Here is a 17955-nt window from a genome sequence, read left to right as displayed (position 1 = left end):
GCGGAGTACAGCGCTCTCCCAAAAATAGCTGAATGTGGGAGCACAAGAGGACACAGCCTGAATTCCAAAGAAATTCTGGGCTCGGAAGTGTTAACCCCTTCACTTAGGCCTAAGGTGCAGAATATAGATAAGAAATGGGGGATCAGCAGGACCGATGTTGCATGTAAGTGCCATTTGTAAATTAGCAATTTATTTTTTTTCCAAACTTCAGTTTTGCAGGTGTTCTTCTTTTTATTCGTCTGTACTATATGGTAGGTGAGAGTAGCTTTTGTAGATATAAATATATATCTGACCCCAAACTTCTGCCGGTATTGTGAAAGTTGTAGTTCAGTGACAGCTAAAACTGAAATTCATGTCACAGAATGGATATCTTAACTCTAGGCACCTGTCATAAGCAGACTGCTTTACATTATGTTCTATATCATGTACTTTTTCCATGATATGGTGAGCTTTGCATTTATTAAACATGTGCCAACATTTGTTACTCCGTGACTGTTCTCCAGAAACATTTTTGCAACTGCAAAACTTGGGTGACGTATCACCCAAATTCACAGGCAGGACCAGTTTAAGACTGCAACTGAACAAGTTTCTTTAAAGGTGCTTGCCACTGATTACAGGTATGGAACCGCTTTAATCTAGAGTTCTCTGGACCTGGGGCTCTCTAGATAAGGAGTCTTTTCATAATTTGGATTTCCATACCTTAAGTCTATTGAAAACTCATTTAAAAACGAAGTAAACCAAATAGAATTTGTTTTGGCTTCAATAAGGATTAATTATATCTTAGCTGTTATCACACACAAGCTGCTGTTTTATTATAACAGAGAAAAAGGAAATAATTTTTTTAAAATTTGAATTATTTGATTGAAATACGGAGATATGGGCGATGGACATACGGCAATTCTGAGCTTTTTGGATAACATGAAAAAATTTAGAATAAACTCACATGAGTGACTTGTCCAGCATTCATGCAGCCTAGCCACTAAACATTATAACTGATTCGTTTGTTATTAATAGGTTGTATGGATAACAGAGCTGGGAAGGCCAGTATCTTTTCCCAGGTATCAGCCCTATTTATGCCTGACGTCTTCATATCAGTTTTGAACAGTTTCAAAATACTCTTTACTGCAAACTGCAGTACAATTCCAAGCAACAGCACCACCTTGTGGCTATTAATGAATATTAATGTTGATGTTCTTTCTAAGTGTGTCCTTCACTGTACCATCTACTCACAAAACACTCTGATATTCAGATATCTAAAAAGTGTTAATATATGATGCCCATCCACCCCAAATCCCACCCACACCAGATCCCACCCACACCACAGTTAAAAGACCACACAGACATCAATGCTAAAAAAGGAACCTCCCCCCACACACAAACAAGTTGTAAAAAGCTACTGATGGTAAGGGCCCCCTTATAAGTTAAAAAAAACTGTGGTGCCAGGGCCCCCATAAAGGTTTTTTTAAAAAAAATTGGTGGTAAGGTCATCCTACAAGTTAAAAAAAATAATTGGTGACCAGGCCCCCCCTATAAGTAAAAAAAACTGGGGCCCTAAAGAATATTTTTTATAAAAACATTGGCTCCAGGGCCCCCCTTACAAGTGTAAAAAAAAATTGGGGTCCCAAAGAATATTTTTTAAAAAAACATTGGCGCCAGGGCCCCCCTTACAAGTAAAACAAGTAAAAAAGAAATTGGGGCCCCAGAGAATATTTTTTTTTAAAAAAAACATTGGTGGCAGGGGCCTATAGAGTATTAAAATAATACATTGGTGGTCAGGAGATTGAAAAAAAATAAACAAACACACATTGGTGTTCAGTAGATTTGAACTCATAGCTTCAGGACTTCAACGTCACCTCCTATCGTGACTTTGGGCCTTTTCGCCGATTCGGGACTTCGGCTGTTCGACTTTTCGGCACTTCTGCATTTCGGCTGTTTGGGACTTCAGAAGGGCAGCATGCCTTCGGCGCTGTCAAGGAGGGAGCCAGCTCTTTTGAAAAGTTGAGCACCGCCGGGCCCATCTTCAGGCCTGGGCCTGGTACACTTGTACCACCTGTGCCCCCCTGATGGTGGCCCTGCTTCCTGGCATCCTTGCATTGCAAAAGTTGTCCAATGATGATTTTTGTTTTCAGCATTTTGCAGTATTAAATAAGGTATTATGGAGCACAGGGCAATGCAATCCAAGTAAAATATAATATACTGCCTGGGAAGTTAGTTGTGCCCCTTTTATATAGAGTCTATGAGAGTTTAACCTTCAGAAAGATATATTGCTCTTTGTATTTGTATGCAGCTACCAGCACTAGAGTAGTCACTTTTGTTCATTATCATGAGACTACAGAGCTCAATGATGCAATTTATCACTCTGTCGTTGAGTTCTAGATTTTTAGATTACAAGGCCTTATGCATGATGCACTACAAGAGCACCCTCAAGGTTCAGCACTTTGAAGTGCAAGGGATCATTAATATCTACATTGAGCAGATGTTGAGTGGAATTGTTCCAACCCCCATATGTAATAAATGGCACTAAGTCTGCCCAGGAGCAGTAACTCATAGCAACCAATAAGATAATGCTTTTTGGGGTGACTAGTAAATGTTGGCTGCTTATTGGTTGGTTTGGGTTAATGCCTTTTTAGTGCCTTTTTTATAGCATACAAAAGTGCTAAAGCGGATCTATCAATAATTCTTTATCCACATCTCCGAGCAAGCCATTAATGCCAATTTATGAAAAACCGGTAATGGATGTGCAGACCACTCCGTTATTAAATGTATCCAGAAATAGAAGAGTTATAGCGCGTCACACCATCCATAAACCGTGATAAAATTGTGGTTAGAGAAAGTTGAATATGTATCAGTATATACAAAAATGTATTATTGATCCTCAGAAGTTCATTGTGTATCAGTTACAATAAATACAATTAAATTCATCGTGTGTGTGCCTCATTGATATAATGATCAATGCTTGTAATTTCATTGATTATGAATCTGAGCCGTTTCACTTTGCCCAAAACGCATTGAAGTCAAGGGTGACAAAATAATTTTGATGCACATCAATTTTTATACGCGTGGCTATTTTGTCCAAATGCGTTAAAGTCAATGGGCGTCTGAATAATTTTGGGACTGGCGGATTTATTGCCGCAGTTTCACAAATTAATGTCCTTGTGCCGAAACGCAGAAATTCGCTGCATATTCGTGTCTGGTGAATTTATTCGCCCATCACTACTGATCATCCTTCCATAAGGGCAAAGAGGATGACTAATGCATTCATGAGGTGGGTATCATTCTAAAATTCTACAGTAAGGAATGATAGGATTCACATTTACGGATATTTATAACATCTCCCCCTAGTGGTGAAGGCAGTATATGTTTAACCAGAATGATAGAAACATTGGCTCTATTATGTCCTCGTCTATGACTATGGCTAAGCTCCGGAGGGTGCGAAACGCGTAAGGTGGGATATGTGGGGTGGTATGTACTGAATACTTTTTAAATGTGAATATCAATAAATTATTTTTGTTTTTACTCTAAGAGGCCTTGGGACATATATCTTTTTTGATATAAACCTTTTTGCACTTTGACTGCCTTTGGAACTGGGGCTGGTCCCTTCGGCCATGTTGAAATAGTTATATGGACTCCCGATCTTTCAATTGATATCTATTATGTCCTCTCCTAACTTACAGAAACTTCTTTTGCTGGGCATGGTACTATATCATATTTCTATAATTTAAAAAAACAAAACAGTTTAGATGATAAATAGCTGTAATCATTTCATTGACCAAATAACATATGAAAATAACTTTATGAAATACTTTGTTCAGAGCACTAAATGAATAATTAATTAAACGAAGAGCACAACAAGCCTCCAGAGAGCCCTTAGTAATGACAAAAGGGAATAGTTTAGAATATTGTTTTACTGCAGCCCCCTAGTGGGTAAGGTCTGTAGAGTTTAGCAATACAGTAGAACACGAAACCAATTAGGACCGCTGCAACTCACCACCACTTGGCTTACTGTGGTAATAACAAAGGCTGAGCCTTGCAGCATTTATGTTACATTATGCAGGGTATGTGCAAGTCTTCTGTGACACATGCACAACCTAAAGCAAAAAAAAGCATGAGGTACAGACTTACTGGGCTTGACCGTTTAAAGACAGGACCATGGCTACATATGCATCTGCTTAGTATTTGAAACTTCATTATTTCAATAATAATAATAATTCATTTAGGACAAACGGCAATTATTGGTAATGTAAAATCCAGTTAAAAGCAAAATCAGGGAAATGCAGTCATTGAAATGCTTTATAACTTGGTGGGACCACAAGCTTAAAATCAGGGTATATGGAAATTGAGGTTTTGCTGTAAATTGAGAAGTTATTCTCAGTGCTGTATACAAAATGAAGGGTGCGATAAAAATGTCACCAAGCATTATAACCATACCAACCAGTGTCGGACTGGGATGCCAGGGGCCCACCAGAAAACTTTAGACCGTGGACCCACTTTCCAAAAGATTATTCCTCCTATACTCGCTTAACCTCTTTTTTTTCTCCTAGTCTTTTAAATCTACTTATTAGACTCTATTGTTCCATCAGTAATCCTCTTTTTTCCTAAAAAGAAATAGGGAATGACCATGAAATAGGACAAATGGTTAGAAGCAAGAGGCCCAGTGACACCTGGGCCCACCGGGAGTTTTCCTGGTATCCCAGTGGGCCAGTCTGACACTGATACCAACCATCATCTAGACCAGGGCTATATGACTTGCTTTCTTGCCCCTTATAATTAGTTGATAATGCCACAGTGACGCTGTAGCCAAGTGAAAGTGTTCCAGGAGACTATCTGTGGAGCAGAGTGTTGTTCTAGCATTCAATGCCATACAAATTCTTAGATTCAAAATACCTATATTCACAGTATGCTGTCCATTGCCATGAGCATCCATTAGTCTGAAACATTTGCACTTCCATCTGCTGCCCATGAATGCTTGTCAACAGATGCGGTTGAGAGTGGCTGACTCATACCAGAAACTTGCTGGCTTAAATGCATGTTTGGTACCTTAAAGTGATACTGACGCTAAAAAACAAATTTTTAAAAAATTGAATGTACATTTAATGTCACCTATAGGTCATGTTGATTGTTTTTTTTTTTTGCTGAGAGGTCTGTTTTTGCAAATAATTGTTAGTTGAAGTTCCTAAACCTGACCCATCTCAGCCTGTCAGTTAAAGTTTCTAATGGTAATGGACTTCCGCTGCACAAATATGGCCGCCCCCTCATAGACGAGCACGTGGAGTCAGATGGGTAATGTAAAAGCTTTGAGCAAATACTTAATGGCAAAATTATAAGTAGCAAACAGAGCCAATACTATGATAGATGTAAAAATTGTTTCTGGTGTCAGTATCTCTTCAAAGGAGAAGGAAAGCTACTGAGGCAGTTTGCCAATAGATTAGCCACAATAGTGCAAGCTAGAACACTATATTTACTTATTCTGTACTATATTTATTCTGTAGAGTAATCTGTTTATTTAGCATAGCAGCTGCCATATTCTCTTGTGACATAACTTCTTGCCGGAGTCTCTCACTGCTCGTTCATACCTCTGGGCTCAAAGCCAACTGAGCATGCTCAAGCCCTAGCCCTGGAGGTTTAAAAAGAAGTAAGATTGATACGGAAGCCCATGTGTACACAATAGAAGGAAAGAAATACATTTTTTCTTTTGACAGAGGACTCAGAGCAGCATTACTGGAGGGTTTACTGGTGTATTTATATCGACCTTTCTGATAAAGCATAATTAATTTTAACCTTTGCTTCTCCTCAAATCATTCAGTTTAGCCAATCAGTCTCTTTAAAAATATATACATTTCACACAAAATGAGGTGACCAATAAAATGACTTTGCACAGTATCTCACTTAAAACATTTAATAGTTCCTCCATAATAAAATTCACATTCATACATCAAGACCTCCTCTGATGAAGAGCCCAATAGCGTGAAATGCGTCAGCATGGCTGACATGAGGTAGGCAGACCGGGGGGAGATATTGCATTTTGGTGTGTTATGCTAAAAAGCTTTGTTTGGATGTATCCATGTGAATTTTATTATGGATGAAAAGCACTAATGTTTTAAGTGCATGTTTTAGTGTTTTACATTTTTAATTTTTTTTTAAATATTTTACAATTTAATGTTTTACATGTTTTATTGTGCATGTTCTTAATTTATATGTAATACGTGGTAGTGGACCCGTGCACAGTTTTCACTATAATAGCATATACCCCAAAAATAAACTGTTTCTATTACCAATAAAATGACCACCAGCTGGTAAACAGATTTCAGTTTGTTTCATAAGTCGACCGTTAATGCATGGGCTGTACTTCAACTAAGTTGTATTGCAGTGTGGTGCCCAGCTTTTGATAATCATGTAAAATGCAGATTATCATATGATTATAAAGTCTTTACATGTAGGGTAAGGCCACACTGGGCGTTTTGGGGAGATTTGGTCGTCTGGCGACTAATCGCCTCGACTTTGCGGCGACCAACCTCCCCAAACGCCTTCCCTCACTCTGCGCCGGCTAAAATGAAAAAACACCGGCGCTAATCACACTCGGTGGTTCGTTTTCCGAAGTAGCCTCACGAGGAAACTTTGGGCGACTTCCGAAAACGAATCGCGGCATGTGATTAGTGCCTGTGTTTTTTTTATTTTAGCCGGTGCAGAGTGAGGGAAGGCGTTTGGGGAGATTAGTCGCCGGAAAGACGAGGTGATTAGTCGCCAGGCAACCAAATCTCCCCAAAACTCCCAGTGTGGCCTTACCCTTAGCATTTGCCACAGTGAGCCCAGAACCACCTGGGAAATTCCTAAGGAGACTAAGTAATATATTTAGTTATATCTAGCAGAGACATAGACCAGGCTAAATTTATGAATATTTAGAAATAAATCAGGTAGGCACTAGAAGGAACTTGCAGCAATTCAAGAAAGCGAGGTGTCACATGGGCATATAGTAGCAGGCAGTTGGATGTTAGTTGTGCATAACACAACAAATGCAACATGGGGGTTGTTATGCCAACGTGCTACATTTCTATATCAGAATCCCACCTATAGAAATGGGTAATTGCATGCACAGGTCACTGTCTAAAGAAAATAGTAACTAGGTTACTAGGATAGGTTTTTAATAGTTAATTGCAATTGCTGCAAAGATTGATTTTATCATTGAAAATTGAACCATTGGCCATTTGTAGGAATATTTATGGATTCATGTTTGCACAGGGGACCCTTTTTCCCTCTATAGGGATAGTTAAATAGTGTTTGTGCCAACTAGTTTATCTATGTTTCAGGTGGTAAGTTATGGGGGCCAGTTGTCAAAGAATAGTTCAACGGTTTTCTTTGGAAAGAGAGGCTAGCAGCCCAACTCTCGTAAATAGAAAAAAGACCAGCAGCTGAAACAAATATGGCCCTATTTAAATTGAAGGATTTACTAAACTGAAGCATCCCAACATGAGGCCAGACCATACCACCGGGCTATAAAGTATACAGCATGCAAGACTTTCAGCAACATTTCTCAGTACTGTACAGAGGAAAGTTATGTGATTAATTTATAGAAGTGTATTCCCTTAGTAATCCCCAACCAGTGGCTCATGAGCAACATGTTGCTGTCCACTCATTGTTGTTGCTCCCAGTGGCTTCATAGTAATTGCCCATTTTGAAATTTCTGTCTTGAATTCAAGTTTTAAGATGCTGGTTTACTCCATCAAGGGCCTCCTGCAGGCTAACAGGCCACATGGAGCTATCAATTAGCCTTAAACATCCCTTATTTGGCATCCCCAAGGAATTTCTTGCCATTTTATTGCTTGTGTGGCTCCCCAACAGTTTATACATTCGACCGTGGCTCACAGGTAAAAAATGGTTGGGAACCCCCTGCCTTAGAAAGTGTGTTCTTCCAGCCATTTGCCCATCCTCCATCTGGGGTCAGTCGAGCAATCTTTACAAAAGGTACAGCATTTTTTTTTCTCATTGATTACTGATCAATACATAAATGGAGCTGAACCAAAGTCCAAACTTAAATATCTAAAAACAAAAGAACACTCCCCTTAATTGGTTTGCCTGTAACATTGTTTTTCACATGTTTTAGTTCCACATTATGTCCTGCCGGGGGCACTGTTGAGGCAAAGTGGAGCGATTTGCAAGGCCCAAGAAATGAGCGGCTTTCCAGATTTAGAGTGTTTGGAAACCAACAAATATATATTTAAATTGTATTATATATGACAGCATGCTTTATTTAACGATCTTTATTAAATGTAATTTGTTAAGCACTGAAAATATCGTATGTACACTAGCAGTGCAATAGGATTCTCTTCTGTACACATAGAATTACCTTCTGAAATAGTTTTGCGCCTCTTTCAGCTCTTACATCAGTGGGTGGGGCTGGAGATAGAATTTGACAAGCTGGGACAAGGGCGTGTGTTCATCTGCCATGGGAAACACACCTGGGGGGTAGATCCTGTTCATATGTAGCCTGCATTCAGCTCTGTCAGCATATCCTTCTATTTGCACTCCTGCTGAGCCTTCTGTTCATACATTGACTGGGGAAACATCTGCATATAGGTATGTTATACACAGTGGGAAAACAGGAATGGGCAATATGTTGTATACCCAGCTGGCAGTGAGACATACAGTGAATTCATTGGGTGTAGCTAGCTGATAAATCCATGGAGGGGTACGATATGTATGCTAAATGGAGAATGTTCCGTATATTTTAATGATGTTTAACCTGTAGCCCCCCAGGTGTTGCTGAACTATAAATTATAACATGCTCGTAGTTTTAGTGCAGCAACATCTGCAAAACGACTCTGCAATCTGCATCTCTGCTGCACAGTGAAGGACATATTTAAGTATGGTGCATATATATATATGTATGTATGTATGTATGTATGTATGTGTGTGTGTGTGTTTTCCGTTTATTGGCACTGGCCATTCACATTATCGTCAGCCTGGTACTCACCAAAATCAATACATTCCAATCACAGAATACACTCAGGCACCGCATGTCTATGCTTTTTGAACCACAAGGGACGGTCCCTGTGTGACAAGTGGTTGGATGAATAAACAATGTCCTGATTTTTATGAAAACTGGTGCCATGAGTGCTTTGGAATATATATATATATATATATATATATATATATATATATATATATATATATATATATATATATATATATATATATATATATATATATATTTATATTTATTTATGGTGGGCGACTTGTCGCCTCACTTTTTATTGCTATTAGACTAATGTCAGATGCTGTGGATTCTCAAGAATGCAGGCCCAGAATCAGCACCTTCGTTGGCTGCACCCAGAGCTGCTGTATCAGATTAGGTGCAGTCACGCATGGTGGGCATGTAGTGTCTTAAGGTCGAACGAGCGATTTTAGTGAAATCCGACCAATCCGTCAAATTATCGAGATAAGGTGATCTCACGATAAAGGAAAGATCTTTTAAAGATCTTTACATCTATGGCCAGCTTTAGCCCTGACAATTGTCTTAGCAGAGACAATTGTCAGGGCAATTGTCTATTTTGTAGCTGCGACAAGTTGCTGGCTACAAGTAGCTCAGTGTGTCATTGCCCTTAGGGCTATTCCACACGGGGAGATAGCGACGCGTTTGCGGTCGCGGCGACAAAGCGCCGCGACCGCGCAGGCGACAGTTTTGTATGGGCGCCTATGTAAAAACGCCTGTGCTAACCACACGAGGCGATGCGCTTTTCAACAGTCGTCTGAAAATGCCTCGCCAGGCTTTTTCAGGCGACTGTTGAAAAGCGCATCGCCTCGTGTGGTTAGCACAGGCGTTTTTACATAGGCGCCCATACAAAACTGTCGCCTGCGCCGGTCGCGGCGACTGTCGCGGCGCTTTGTCGCCGCGACCGCAAACGCGTCGCTATCTCCCCGTGTGGACTAGCCCTTAAGCAGGGAGTCCCAAAGCTTTTTTTATTTAATATTAATTTAGCATTTTCATGTAATAAGAGTTTTGGAGCAACACAAGCATGAAAAAAATTTCTGGGGATGCCAAGTAAGTTCAATGTTGACTATTTGTGTGTGAACTGGCAGCCTGCAGGAGGCTCTGTTTGGCAGTAAACTTGGTTTTTATGGAAGCAAAAGTTGTCCCCAAGTAGGAAACTGAAAAATAAGCACCAGCTTTGAACCACTGAAAGCAACATACAAGGGTTTGGTGAGCAACCTGTTGCTCGCAAGCAACTGGATTGGGGATTAATGTCCTAACGGAAGTGGGAATAACCGAGGCATAAGGTACATGCAGTATGACCAAAGGCCTGTTCAGATGATTTTATTATATACTAAAATGATTAAATATTTTCAGAGATGCTCCTTTTCAGATTTTTCCAACCTAATAATTGCAAGCTCATCATCTTATCTAAACTTATTCTAGATTGTATGATGTGCAAAAGCTTAAAGGTTGATAGTACTGATGTTTGTTTGCCAGAATTTCAGAGCAAGACTGTAAATGAACTAATGATTAATTAGCAAGTATAAAGGTACAATCTAGATTAAATTTTTGATAATCAGAAAGTCTACAGGAGAGAGAAACCACCCACTCATTTTGCAATGTTTTTTATTTGCTGCCCTGTACCCATTTCCAGGCCTGTACTGTTTGCAATATAAAGTGATGGGGACTGTGGCTAAGCCAAATTCTACTGATTAAGTTATTCAGCCGTAGATCAGTGCTATCCAACTTCTGTGGAACCGAGGACTGGAATTTTTTCCGCCTATGCGGTGGAGAGCTGATAATGGAAGCCACTGTTGACCACTCCCTGTTTTTAAACTACACCCACTTTAAACCACACAAATGTTACCACAAGAACTTATAAGATCCACATTAATGGTGGTAGCACACCAAAAAACCAAATGGTTGGTGCTCCACAGGGATATCACTCATGTGAAAAATGTAAATTATATTAAGACATACCCTTAAATCCATATGCCTCCCCTGTGGATAATATAGCACCCCTCCCAGCACATGATGAAACACCGTAGGGCCCCTAACACAGGGAGAATTGGGCAAGCAGAGTATGGCACACGCAGAGAGCATAGGGAAGGCAGAATCGAGCAGGAGACAGGGAAACCTATCATGACTCCAAGATGAACAGTTTATACTGTGCTACATACAGTGACACGAGGCTCATGCCCCTCCTGTAGTTTGTATGAGGTGTTAGGTAGGCAGTTTCAGTCTTTGCCTGAGTCTGAATGAATAGTACGGGGGGGGGGGGTTTAAAGGCTTGAACAGTGCAGAATCTTCAGATTCTCTGAAATTCAGAAACTGTCTGAATTTGAGGTGTATATAAGGGTAGAGGCACACAATGCTATTAAGGGGAGATTAACCCAGCGTCCAAATCGCCTTTTCTTTAGGCGACTAATCTCCCGCCTTCCCACTCGGATCGATTTGTTTTCCGAAGTCGCCCAAAGTTTCCTCATGAAGAAACTTCTGGAGGCTTTGGAAAACAAATTGTTCCGAGTGCCATCCTGCCAGCGATTTCAATTCTAGCTGGTGGGAAGGCTTTTCGGGGAGATTAGTCGCCCGAAGTAGAGGCGATTTGTGGCTGGGTGACTGAATCTCCATGTGTGTCTCTGCCCTAATGCAGGAGCCAGTTAATCTCAGTACTGATACATTTTAAAACGTACACAAGGTAATCAGTCACAGCAGGCAGACTTTCAAGTGGGGGCCACACAAGGGCACAGGCTGCCAGTTGGACAGCACTGTTGTAGATTCAAAGCCAAAAAGCAAATAAGGGCTCTCACATACCCATTTAAATAAACAAATGCTAGCAAACAAGAGTCTGGAACTTGAAGCTGTCCCTGGTTTTTTTTTTTTTTTATAAGGTTTTAATATGAAGGCCTACTCAAGCCCTCAAGTTTAGCTAGTTTTATGTACCTTTTATACATAAGCTTAACTGAATGAGCACATGTCCAAAAGGGAAGTATTTTTTGCTCAAGTAAATTGAACAGGGTAAGAATCTCAGGGGGAGAAACAAATGGTTGCTATGGGTTACTGCTACTAGACAAACTTAGTACATTATTATTACATATGAGGTAAAGGAATATGAGTTCTGGGGAGCTGCACCATAAAATGTCAGGACTGCATTTTAAATGCAGCAGTGGATTGCTTGCTATCCTTCTGGACAAATCACAGATTCTGTTAGAATCAATGGTTCACTAATGAGAAATAGTCATTTTTTTGGTTTTTGTATTATTGTTTCTCAAAGGCCCGGAATGCCGTCATTAAGTTGCACATACCTTGACCATAAGTGCTTGTGCTCTTCTAGTGATTTTTGGAGTTCTTGGAGTACCACTGCGTAACTATGGCAAGCGGATTTATTTCCTCACAGAAAGTTTAGCAAATAGTATTAAAGGGGGCTGTTTGTCCAAATATACAAAGTAATTGAGTGGTGGCTTTCCTTGTTCTTTCAGCACAACGAACTGCATTCTTTAAAGCAAGTTAATGAATAGTATAAGGTCATACTCCATGCATGGCTTTACAGTGAAGACATGACCATTGATGTACCTAAAAAATAAATACATGCTATCGGTGGGTATACAAAAGGGAAAATCTATTTTATACAAGCTCAAGCTGGTAGGAACAAGTGGCAGGAGCACGAATAAAAGAATGCATAATTGGTAGATGTGGTCATCAGCATCTCCCATACGTCTCATTCCTCCTTTTCCTATTAGGATTGTAAACTCTTGTAAGTAGGGTCCTTATCAGTGCTTTTCCTCCATTACCTATTACTTGCTCTAATTTTCTGTATTGTAACTCCTTCTGTGTTGTAAGTTTACCCTGTACAGCCTACTAGAGACAATACAGCCATATGAATAACAACAATAAAACTATTTGGAGATGTACTGTAATCAGGGCCAGTTTAATAATGGGTGGATAGAGCTCCAGGATCTTTATGTATGCACAGGTCTATAGATTCAGTTTGTCTGATTAAGCCTAGTGGCACAGAGGGCAGTTTGTACCTCGTTGGGTCTGGTGATTTTTGCTTGAAATGCATTAGCCAGCCAAGGAAAGATGGGAGTATGATTCTGAACATTTTGTTAAGTGCCTGCAATCTCTTTTGCATCCAGCTTCCATTCTAAAGCTGGCCATAGATGCAAAGATCCGATCGTTCGAATCCTCGCTCGTTCGGACTTCCCCATCTCCCGACCTGCCACTAACCATTCAGATCAAATAAAGTAGTAAAAGAACAGATCATCTGATATTCTGCCCCTGACAGCAATCTTAAGAAAGTTATGTCCGACAAAGCAGGTGACAGTCTCCCACTGAAAATCGTACGATCGGCAATACATGCAGAGAAATTATCGGCAGCCAACAGAAATCTTTTAACCTGTCCGATCAACCAAATGAGCGATCTTGAAAACAAAAAATGTTGGGACTCTCCACACACTCCTCGATTTGTACGATCAGATCTTTGCGTCTATGGCCAGTTTAAGGGCAGTGAGCCTGGCCCTTCATCATACTGGTGACATTTACTGTATTTCACGTTGTTCCAGAAGGGTCAACTCTTACTTTCACCCTTTGATAAATGTCTGCCTAAAAATCCAAGCAAACAGGCAAAATAGAGAAGAGGGGCTTCTCTTATTAATAATAAAGAGGAACTATTGCGAAAATTAAAATTTAATAGCTTCAGCATACTGAAATAAAAAACATTCTTAATACAAACAATTAAAAATTCTGTACCGTTTCTGAAATAATCAAGTTTAACTTCACTATCCCATCTGTTTCTGTTCATTCTGTCTTCATTCAGGAGTTGGGTGTCTGATGAATGATCCAATATATCTTATAGGGGCTCCTTTTGCCTAGAAGATGTATTAGAGCTCACCAGAAATCCTGCCTCTCTACATGCAGAATTTGTGCAAAAATCAGTTATTTTGTTAGATTTTGTTTGTATTGCAATAAGTTATTTGAGTGAGCTCTAATTCATCTGCTAGGAAAGGGAGCCCCCCCACTCATCTGACAGCTAACTGCTGCAAGAAGTCAAGGAATAGTGAACAGAAACTTGATTTTCAGAAACAATGCATAATATTTAATTGATTGTATTTAGAAAGTTTCTTATTCATTATGACGAAGCATATATTAAATTTTCATTTTGGGATAGTTGCCCTTTAATATTAATAAGGCAAGCCCCTCTTCTCTTATAAGTCATCCTTGCCCTGAGATTCAAGTGGAATTAAAATTAAATTTTTATTTTTTTTTAAAAAATTGATTACACTTTAAGTGAATTTTGAACCTCAAACATTTATTAAGTCCACAAATATGAAACATGAATGGGTTTATGAATGGCTTGCTCAGACGTGAACAAAATTCCCTTTGATTTATCATAACTCCACCTCTTTTTGGCTCTTAAGCCCCCTGGCTTTTTTCAAAGTAATTCTTCAAAGCTGTCCCAGGGAAGTTATTGACTGGTGTGGTTCGTTATTATGGAATTAGTTTCTACAAGAGTGAGCAGCTCTTTCTATAGCAAAAAAATACCCTATCATAGACACTACTGAGAATTGTCTCTGCTTAAATACACAGATGTCTTGCTAGCAGAGACAATTCTCAGTACAGGTATGGGACCTGTTATCTATAATGCCCGGGACTTATCTTTCTGTAATTTGGATATTAATGCCTTACGGCTACTAGAAAATAATTTCAACATTAAATAAACCCAATAGCCTGGTTTTGCTTCAAATAAGGATTAATTATATGTTAGGATCCAGTACAAGGTACTGTTTTATTATTACAGAGAAAAAGGAAATACATTTTTTAAAATTTGGATTATGTGGATAAAATGGAGTCTATGGGAGATGGCCATTCCGTAATTGGAGCTTTCTAGATAACCGGTTTCCAGGATAATGAATCCCATACCTGTATTGTCTAAAGCTGGCCATACACTATAAGATCCGCTCATTTGGCAACATCACCAAACTAGTGTATCTTTCCCCTATATGCCCACCAACATCAGGGCTATATTGAGCATTTAATCCGAATTACAACGAAGAGCAATGGGCTTTGAAGGGTTAATCGCCTGAAAAATTAAACCTTCCTGATCTATATCGTGGCCAGATATTGATCGGGAAGACGCATTGGAGAACCCCATACATGGGCAGATAAGCTGCCAAATTGGTCTAAAACACTTTAAAGTGGACCTGTCACCCAGACAGAAAAATCTGTATAATAAAAGTCCTTTTCAAATAAAACATGAAATCCAATTTATATTTTTTATTAAAGCATTCGTAGCTGTTGTAAGTTAATTTAAACATCTCAGCTGTCAATCAAATATTGTCTGCCACTCCTCTATGCCATGGGCATAGAGGTGGGGCAGACAATTACTTTCACGTTCCATTCAGCACTTCCTAGATGTCACTGCTCTCCCCGCATTCCCCCGTTCTCTTCACCATTTAATTGTGTAGCCAGGGCATGGGGGTGGACATCAGATCCCCTATTCTGGTGCACAAACAAGATTCTGAGATGATACAAGGCTTGTCTTAATAACAGTGTCCACAAAATGGCTCCTGCCTGCTTGCTATAATTTTGAAATCCCAGACTGAAGGAAGAAAGATTCAGAAAAGTGTAATTAAAGTTCATTTTGCTTGACTAATGTGATAAAATAGGATTTTGAATAATTTTTTTGGGAGACGGGTCCCCTTTAATCTGCCCATGTATGGCCCCCTTAAAGCAGGGTATTCTTGTAGCTGCGACATGTAGCTGGCTAGAAGTAGCACCGTAAGGCTTTGTCCTGAGATTAAACCTATCACTTGGTGATCTGGTTTAATCGTGGAAAACCTCTCTCTACATTTTCCCTCGATTAAGCCTGATAGGTGTTACTTGCAGCGATCTTAGTATTATTCTGTGGAAAGATTTTTTGGGGAGATTTGTCACATGTAGTATTGCAGATTCAACTGTGTGCCATGGCCCTATGTTAACAAAAAAAACTCTAGATAGAAAAGGTAAATAATAGATAATCAGAAGATGGAGGGGCACTACTCCAAATAGGAAGGTGAAATAATAAACTTCTCCAAAAGAATACTCTTTTCAACTCTGTACTAATGCCTTGGAACATCAGCTAAAGTTTTAAGCTATGTTAAAAGATTATACCTGCTAAATATTTTCTGAAATTCCTTATTTTTTTTTTCTAATCCTATGGCCAATTTTCTCTCTCTCTGTAGTGCCAAGTTTGAGGATAGGGAGTGATGGAGGCAACATGGCTGCTCCTACTTAACTTGCTATCATGTTATTTCTACTGTTGATGCATATGTTATCTTTCTGTGTTCACATTCCTGTCGCTAACATTTTAATCATCTACAGACACTGGTTACTAAGCAGAGTTACTGATTTGCAGATACATTGATAACACTGGAGCTAAGCCATCTTTATTTGTCTTTTTGTTTTTGTAGAATTTATAAGCTGGAAAAAGGATAACTGAGACACTCCATGCAGGGACAAGTAAGTAAAAGTCTTTTACAAATGCTTGATATATATTCTAGTATTCCTGTTACCCTTTAAAGAATAACAATGTTCATAACACCTTCCAATTATTCTCCTATTCTCCTTGCCACATATGCTTGTGCTTCATATTTTCTGAAACAAAAGATGTAATATAAATATCTGTTAAATTCTAGACAAAAGACTAGAGAAAACAATATTTCAACCTCAATACTTCAACTAGAAGGCAGCTAGGGTGCAGTTGCAGGGGGGGGAGCAAAAAAAATATATAAATTAAATTTCCAAATAGTAGACTTTGCTCCCAGCCACCCTGGTTTCGGAAAGGGCAAACAATAGCAGCTTGTGGTGCTGTGTATTGGTTTGCCGCTGCAGTGGTTGAGGGGCCAGTGAGAGTCTGGGAAAGAGGTAGTTGTTTTGGGTGCAAGTACCTCTTGGCCAATTGACTTCTAGGTCAGTCTCACCCCACAAAAGTGGTCAGTGATCCTATTTCACTCTCTGTCTCAAATCACAACTGTCTGAGTTAACATAAAAAAGTGCAGGAGATAAGAATATAAATTATAAAAAAAAATGAAAGCTTGTGATTATAGCATCGCTTTTTCCTTATCTTCCTAGGCTTGAAACTAATAATTAGTGAGGCCAGCTGAACACCCCTTCATATCTGCTTTACAGACTAGCAGAATCCTATGACTTTCGTACGCAACCAAATTGGTTATATTTGGTAAAAAAAATATTTGTTTTATCGGCACGCATCTAATTAGATACTCGCTTTTCAGTGTTTTGTTTGTTTATGCCCTTTTGATAATCTCCCTTTAACCTCTGGACTGCATGGATGTTCCATATTGTAAAGTTATTCTGCTTTGGGGATTTATTTTGCAGCTGTGTAATAAAGTAAAGAATTACTGGAATACATCCCAGCCTTCTAAGGCAAACATTGAAACCATCTCAACTGTTTAAACCTTTTTAGTCTCATGCTCCCAAACATAACCTGATCATGTCCTCACTTTTCAGCTGACTGTCACAAAACACTGCAATGTGAGGCAATGTTTCCAAATGCTTTTGCACACTGTGTGATCCTGAAGAAAAGAAAAAAGGACAAGGTTAATTTTTTAACAGGAAACTTAAATAAATGCTGACAGGTTATACTCTGACTCCCAACATAGTGCAAAAAAAAAGATAACGATGACTGGCTATTCCGGCAGTTGCTGAGTGTCCATCATGTGATTCAGCCTTGGAGCAGCATCTATGATATAGCCACAATTATGCCCCTATTTGCCTTGTGTAATCCTAAATGTTACTTTACAGTACATTTTATGAATAGATTTTTAATAACATATGTCTCGCTGATTGAAGTGTAAGGCTTCAGATCGCTCTGTCTCTGATTCTGTTACACAGAGAATCTACTTCTGTCCTCATGTGGGAAGACTGGGCTGTAGATTAATATTTTGTGTTGGAGGAGATAGTGTAATTTCTTGTTCCACCCATAGCTTAAA

The 17955-nt window shown here is 39.3% G+C and overlaps 1 protein-coding gene across 3 annotated transcripts in view; it reads left to right on the top strand.

Moving 5' to 3' along the window:
* The window catches only part of cers3.S (ceramide synthase 3 S homeolog), a 74831-nt gene that overhangs the window by 6542 nt on the left and 50334 nt on the right, over positions 1-17955 (top strand). For 2 of the 3 annotated variants that reach the window (XM_018254250.2, NM_001092266.1), the window contains 1 exon segment: positions 16417-16465. The gene's annotated coding sequence lies outside the window, so the exon portion shown is untranslated. 3 annotated transcript variants of the gene reach the window in all.

This window comes from Xenopus laevis, chromosome 3S (assembly GCF_017654675.1).
Source record: "Xenopus laevis strain J_2021 chromosome 3S, Xenopus_laevis_v10.1, whole genome shotgun sequence".
NCBI lineage: Eukaryota > Metazoa > Chordata > Amphibia > Anura > Pipidae > Xenopus > Xenopus laevis.
Note: the sequence above shows the minus strand (reverse complement) of the source record. Positions and strands in the feature narration are given on the sequence as shown.